Source organism: Adiantum capillus-veneris, chromosome 15 (assembly GCF_014529385.1).
Source record: "Adiantum capillus-veneris isolate H3 chromosome 15, ASM1452938v2, whole genome shotgun sequence".
Lineage (NCBI taxonomy): Eukaryota > Viridiplantae > Streptophyta > Polypodiopsida > Polypodiales > Pteridaceae > Adiantum > Adiantum capillus-veneris.
Window position 1 is genome coordinate 84,352,578 of NC_140945.1, and position 7,962 is coordinate 84,360,539.

A 7,962-nucleotide genomic window follows, 5' to 3' on the forward strand; every position below is an offset into this window, starting at 1 on the left:
TAGGAATGCTTTTGACTTTTAGGTGATCAAGCACCTTACTCACCAAGCATGACAAAGCACTTGAACTAGGGGGGGTTTCCACAAGCATCTCAGGCAAGCTTCTCAAGGCACCTCAAGTACTTTAATCATGCAGCAAGTCAAGCACCTCAAGCATGGAGCCAGTCAAGCACCTCAAGCATCTTAATCAAGCACCTCAAGCATGAAAAACACCTCAAGCATGACAAGCACCTCAAGCAGGACAAGCACCTCGAGCTTGGGCCGGGTTCCCACCTCAAGCTCAGCCCTAGCTTACTTAAGGTCAAAAGGACTTTTACACACATTTATTGGAGGTCTTCAATGAAGCTAACCCTAAGGTCTTATGCTCCATTGGTTAGCCTTGCTCTTTGATAGACCATCTCCCTTTTGGGCCCCTTTACATTGGCCCCGTGTTGAGATAGATCTAAAAGCACATACCTAAATCTTAACACTTGTTCCCGTTTATTCTCCCACATTAAGTGATCAATTTAATATGAGAAAATCATTTGGGTTAGTTAGATATTAGATTTTATGACATTACCTCTCTCTTGAAATCATAGTCGTCCTCGACTATGAGGTAGAAGAGATAAAGTCTTAGTCTTTAGTCAATCGTACTTAGCGGGTAAAGGATCCCTTTTTACCCTACGACATCTTTCCAAGATGGATGACTAATCCATTTGGTGCTTGGGAGACATAGCTGCCGCAAGCATGTCTGCTCTTTAGTCCATTTCATTCTCCCAAAGTAGAGTGACAAATTCTACTTGGTGTTTGAGAGACGTCGTCATCACAAACATGATGCTAAGCATGCATACTAGTTAAATTTGTGCACAATTAAAAAGAGGACTAGTCATATAAGACAAAAACATGAGTTATTTAAAAGAAATTTGTACATTTGCTTACTCTAATGTAGCATTGTAAGCATTGACAAGGTTCATACTATCCTTAAGTTGTACTCCTTGCATCCATTTAGCATCTTCAAAAGGATAATTTTTGAACTTAATAAGATGCCGTCGGATAATCTTACCATGTCGTAGTACCTTGTCTTCATGCCGAAGGATAGCTTCGGGTTGTAGCACCTCTTCTTGGTCTTCAACTTCGGGAGGGTCTTCAATAATTGGTTCAATTGGTGGCTCTCCTTTGTAGGGCTTAAGTAAGCTTACATGAAAGGCATTGTGTATAAGCCAATGGTTGGGCAACTTGAGTTGATAAGCCGTCTCATTGATAGGCTTCAAGATTTGGAAAGGACCATAGTATCTTTTTGCTAGTTTAGCATAATACTTTTGATGGCCCGTAGGATTTTTGCCCGTCGTTTGCCTTAATCGAGCCTTAGGAAACTTGAGTAAGACCCAATCATTTTCTTTGAACATTAAGGCTCTTCTGTGCTTATCAGCAGCAGCTTTTTGCCTTTGTTGAGAGATGGCTATAGCCTCCCTAATCTTTTGAAAAGATTCTTGTAGGTCACGGCTATACTCATCGGCGGCGAAGATCTTCCCATGTACTTTCAGTAGCAAGGGACTTTTAGGTCTTCCTTCTATGATCTCGAAAGGTGCTTTGCCCGTAGAAGTATGTACAGTATTATTGTAGGCATACTCTACTAGCGGTAAATACTTTTCCCATTGTGAGCGTTGATCTACTTCGGTAACATAAGTCTTGAGTAGATCGAGTATCGTAAGATTGGCTATCTCACTTTGGCCATCCGTTTGTGGGTGATAGGCCGAAGAGAAATTCAATCTTGTTCCTAGATTTTCAAAGAGACCTTTCCAGAAATTACTGGTCATTCTAGGATCTCTATCTGACACGATGGATGTGGGTAATCCATGGTGTTTGAAAATCTGAGATATGAAGAGAGTTGCCATTTGATGTGCCTTAATAGTCTTTTTGACAGGAATAAAATGTGCTTGCTTGCTAAACCTGTCGACTATTGTCCATATTCCTGTATTCCCATGGATAGACTTGGGTAATCCAAAGATGAAATCCATGGATATACTCTCCCATGGTGAATTTGGAATAGGCAATGGCTGGAGTAATCCAGGTTGCTTCCCTCTATCATACTTGGTCTTTTGGCATACTACACATTTTGAAACATACTCTTGTATGTCCACTTTCATGGTAGGCCAATAGAAATACGTCTCTACTCCTCGGAGAGTAGGTTGAATACCTCTATGCCCTGCATATGGGGGAGCATGGGATTCATACATAACCTTCTCACGAAGGGAATGGGTAACACATAGCCTATTGCCGTGGAGAAGATAACCATCCTGCAAGGTGAATGGTTCCTCTTTCTTCCCCAAAGCAAGGGCTGACATTATGTCTCTAAAGTCAGGGTCAGTAGCATACTCATCTATCATAGAGGATAGATCATTGTGAGTAGCTATAGACACCGCATTAACTTTTGGTCGTCGTGAAAGTGCATCGGCAACTTGATTGTGCTTACCAGCTATGTGAGCAATATGGAAATTAAATTGCGAAAGAAAATTTGCCCACCTCATTTGTTTGTCGGAAAGCTTGGTTTGCGTCATGAAATACTTGAGACTTTGGTGGTCGGTTCGTAGGATAAATGGAGTCCCCAATAGGTAGTGCTTCCATGTGTCTAGGGCATGTAGAACAGCTAAAAGCTCTTTCTCATAAATGCCCAAGACTCGTTCATCACCATTGAGCCTTCGGCTCTCATATGCTATGGCATGCCCTTCTTGAAGCAAAACCGCTCCAAGGCAATCACCACAAGCATCACATTGGACCTCAAATGGCTTTGAGAGATCCGGAAGCACGAGGACTGGTTGGGAAGTAAGCTTCTCTTTGAGTTTTTCAAAAGCATTTTGCTCCTTAGCAGTCCATACAAACTTAACGTTCTTCTTGGTTAAGTCGTGTAGTGGTCCTGCTACTTGAGAGAATTTTGCTATGAAGCGTCTATAGTATGCACACATACCAATAAAGCTTCTTAGCTCATGTAGATTCCTTGGGTTAGGCCATGATTTTATTACCTCTAACTTTGATGGATCCATACGAATACCATCGTGAGAGATAATATGGCCTAGATATTGAATCTCTTGAAGGAAGAATTCACTTTTCTTTTGGTTGAGAAAAAGTTTGTTCTCCCTCAAGGGTTGAAAAATCACTTGGAGATGTTGCTTATGTTCCTCCAAAGACTTGGAGTAGATGATGATATCATCGAAGAACACTCCAGTGAATTTTCGATATGGTCTAAAAATTTTCTCCATCAAACGATTGAACGTAGCTGGTGCATTAGTCAAGCCAAAAGGCATGACTAGATATTCATAAAGACCAAATGTTGTGCGAAACGCGGTCTTTAAGATATCCTCATCCACTATCCTTATTTGATGATAGCCACTCTTAAGGTCAATCCTACTGAAGTAGGTAGAGCCTTGTAGCTTATCAAACAGATCTTCTACCCGAGGTACGGGAAATCTGTTTTTGATAGTGATATGGTTTAGTGCTCGATAGTCCACACACATACGGTATGTACCATCTTTCTTTTGCACTAAAAGGAGTGGAGAACAAAAGGGAGAGGAACTAGGCCTCACCATCCCTTTGTCTACCAGCTCTTGTACTTGCCTCATGATCTCCTCTTGTTGAGCTTGTGAGACTCGATAAGGAGGTTTGTTAGGCGGTGAGCTTCCTGGAAGGAGCTCAATACGATGGTCATCATCCCCTCGTTTTGGAGGTAGGTCCATAGGGATATCATCGATGAACACATCTTGGAATCCTTTTAGAAAAGTAGACAAGTCTAACTCTTCTTGATTCCTATTATTTTCATTTGATGAAACATTATTAGCTTTTAGAGACTCTTTGACATAAATCATGTACGCAGAAACTGAGCTCTTCATTGATTTATCAAAAGAAAGAGGATTTACAAGTGGAATAGTGCGACCACGCTCACTAGCATCTATATACATGTTCTTTTCCCTTTAGGTGAAGTAAATTCTCCTTTCAGGGAACTTCATGTTGGCAGCCATGCGATCAAACCATGGTGCCCCTAGGATAACATCCTGATGTTGGAGGGGAGAGATGAAGAAGTCTTCTTTGTCGACATAGCTTTGGACATGAAGCCTCAACTTCCCAATCAAGGGAGTAACGGAGGCTTGTTGTCCCTTGAAAGCTGCATCAGCTGTTACTATATCTCCCATCTCAAAAGCTTGAATGCCCAACTTGGTGGCCAACTCTATTGATATGAAGTTGAGAGTAGAGCCAGGGTCAAACAAGATGAAGGCATCATGCTCTCTTACCTTTCCAGAAGCATAGGAGAGTGATGATCCTTTGCAATGAGCATCCTCTTTTGGAGCTTCGATGGTGGAAGCCCTAGGAGTCTCATTGCGAGTATTCTTCTTGGGGCAAGAACGATAGCCATGTCCTTGCTCCCCACACTTGAAACACTTATGGTCCTTGCGAAAAGCTTCAAGCTCTTCAGGAGAGAGTTTGTTTTTACCTTTGTAAACTCCCTTCTCCTTGGACCGATTGTTGTTGTTGTTGTTGGAAGTGCCTTGGGAATTATTTTGAGCATTGGATTTCCCCTTTGCATCATTTTTATCTTTGTTTTCCATGGGCTTGACATTACGTCTAGCCCCTTGATGGAAATTGATGCGTGAAGCAACCATGGTGTGGTGGATTACTTCGGTAATAGTACCGGGCCGTTGAGAGTTGGTATATTCGGCCATCTCTTCAGGTAATCCCGCACAGAATTGTTGTCTTTGCTCGGCAAAGTCTATCTTTTGAAAGACAGTAGCTTTGAGATGTAAATCCCAAAACTTATCTACATACTTGTTGATAGACTCATGAGAGAGGAGCTTCAAGCCGCGCCATTCGGTAAGAACTTTATCTTTAGTATCGCTTGGAAGAAATTGCTTCATGATGGAAACTCGTAGAGTTTTCCATGTCTTTGGGGCTTCTCCATTGCCACGAAGGCTAGCCCACCATTGACGAGCTGATTTTTGGAAGTGCATAGCTACATGGCGTAGCTTGGAGGACTCTGTGAAGCCCTCGTCCCCAAAGGCCGCATCAAATTGCTGGATGAAGGCCAACACTTTGTCGGTAGCACCAAAGGTGCCATCGTAGGTGAGAAAAGAGATACTCTTTCCTCCCTCCTTGAACTTCTTTAGCTTTTGTGACCTTCGCCATGCAGGAAATGATTTGCGATGCCCTCCCCTCTTGTATTCTCTAGGAGAATAGCCATAACTTTCATCGGAAGAGAAGGAAGGTGAAGAAGAAGGAGAAGAGGGTGACCTCTTCCTAGCCCTTTTCTTCCTTTGTTTCCTCTCTTGCCTTTGAGAGTGATGAGGAGAAGGACTATGGGTTGCTCTTTTCCTCTTGGGAGGAGTAGGCGATCGTTTAGACCGCCTTCTTCGTGGAGCCACATCTTCAGAAGAACTTAGACTTTCATTGCTTTCTTTCTCTTTGGATTCCTCCTCTCGAATGGGAGAGAGTCTTCTTTTGGGGGTCTCTTCAAGAGGCCTCCTAAGCTCTCTCTCCTCTTGGAGAGGAAGGGAAATTCCATAGGCACGAAGTTGTTGAGTAACTTCGGCTTGCAAGGTAGGGTTGCCCATAGCTTGTTGCAACCTAGTCACAAGATAATTCACAAACATGGGAGCATCATCATTAGCACCTTCATGTGCAAAATCAAAGCTATCAATGTTCATTCTACTCTCTTGATTATTGTCAGCCATGTTAACAAAATTTTATGTATGTACTTAGTGTATACTTTGGCAATTCAAAACCTTAGTTGCCACTCCTCTTAGCCTTTGAAAATCGGCTCTTAAGTATCTACACCCACGGCTCAAAGTGGTTAATTATAGAGAGTAGAGGAGTAGGTCTAACATAGCAGAGTTACCAAGGGCTAGCTCCTTTCGGACTTCTTATGGCTCAATAATGGTAAAGCCGTAGGCAAGTCTAAAAAGACTCCATTATTAAGTCCAAAGCTCCCGAGGTGTGCACCATCCCCCACATAGTGGGCTTAACAAAACCGGTATTAGATCCCAGTTCCACTTACTCTATTATAATTAACAACATCAACCATTTATAGGCTACTTAAGGACCTCTCTTCTTAAGCAAGAAAAGAGAAACCAAATGCTCTGATACCAATGTAATGGAATTTGCCTATTCAATTTGAGAATAGCGGAATTTAATGAGAGTACTTTCAAGAAATGATTTTGTGAGCATAGCGGGTATACATAATTGAAGATAGCAACATAATCATAGCAATTAGTTAACTTGGCATAGACAATACTTTTGCAAGAGAGAGAGTTTAGAGAACATGACAACAATTGAGGACCGGATTTATGTGGAGCCGGTCCCCCCTCCAATAGGCATTTGTATTATGATTTCTCCCATAAAGAGAGACTTGTTACAATACAGTCTTTGTGTTCCTTGTGACCTAAATGATGCCATGAAGATGGAAGGCTTCATGCACCACAAACATAACATAAACTTGAAGAAAGCTTTAACTATCCCAAGCCTCAGTCCCAAGACCTCAAACACCTTCGAAGGTGGAGAGAGCTAGCAGGGAATGAGGGTAGGGAAGAGGAAGAAGAAACATTTCGTAGGAGAAAGAATTAGTTCCTCACTTATCATACTCTTGTTGCTAGCATACATAATAGCATAGTAATGAAGAAGAAGGAGATGGCAAGCTTAAGCATTGAAGCATGGCTCTTGGTTGGATTTGCACTCCATAGCCAAGAGTGTTGGTGTAGGCTCTCAACCTCTACTTGCTTGGAGAGGGAGCTCTTGCACTTTGCATATCACACAATGAGAGTGCTTGTGAGTGTGTGTGGGTGAGTATACCCCCTAGGCACCCCCCTAGCTTGCTTGGGTCGACCCCCCCTTGTAGCTCATGCTTGAAGCTCATTGGACCCCTCCAGGCCTAGCCAATCACAAGCAGGAGCCATTACAAGCAACATGGGTAGCCTTGGGACAAGTGTCCCCCTTTCCCCTTTGAGAGAGAGGACTTGATAAATGCTAAAACAATTAGATAATTCATGTAATTTATCATTGGACCCCTTTGAAGCCTAGCCAATAGGCTTCAAGCAACACATGAAGGTAACATGGGTAGGGGCCTGACATGTGTCCTTGCTGCCTCTTCAAGATGGGCTTCCCTTGTGTGTGTGAGTGGGTGTTCTCTCTCTAGGCCCTAGGAAAAGGGCTCGCCCCCCCTCTTGTAGGAATGCTTTTGACTTTTAGGTGATCAAGCACCTTACTCACCAAGCATGACAAAGCACTTGAACTAGGGGGGGTTTCCACAAGCATCTCAGGCAAGCTTCTCAAGGCACCTCAAGTACTTTAATCATGCAGCAAGTCAAGCACCTCAAGCATGAAAAACACCTCAAGCATGACAAGCACCTCAAGCAGGACAAGCACCTCGAGCTTGGGCCGGGTTCCCACCTCAAGCTCACACCTCAAGCTCAGCCCTAGCTTACTTAAGGTCAAAAGGACTTTTACACACATTTATTGGAGGTCTTCAATGAAGCTAACCCTAAGTTCTTATGCTCCATTGGTTAGCCTTGCTCTTTGATAGACCATCTCCCTTTTGGGCCCCTTTACATTGGCCCCGTGTTGAGATAGATCTAAAAGCACATACCTATATCTTAACACTTGTTCCCGTTTATTCTCCCACATTAAGTGATCAATTTAATATGAGAAAATCATTTGGGTTAGTTAGATATTAGATTTTATGACATACGCGTCGATATCTTCATTTAGTGTTGTAGTGTTTATTGTAAACCTCTAGAAGCAAGGAAAACCAACAAAATATAGTAAACAAAAAATTTGTGATAGGCTCGGATCACCATCAGTTAAGTTCACCATCTATGTTCTCAAAATGATCTCACAAAAATGCTCACGTTACTTCCCTTAATTCCGCTATTCTCAAAGTTCATAGGCCATTCCCATTACATTAGTATGAGAGCATTTGGTTTCTCTTTTCTTACTTAAGAAGAGAGG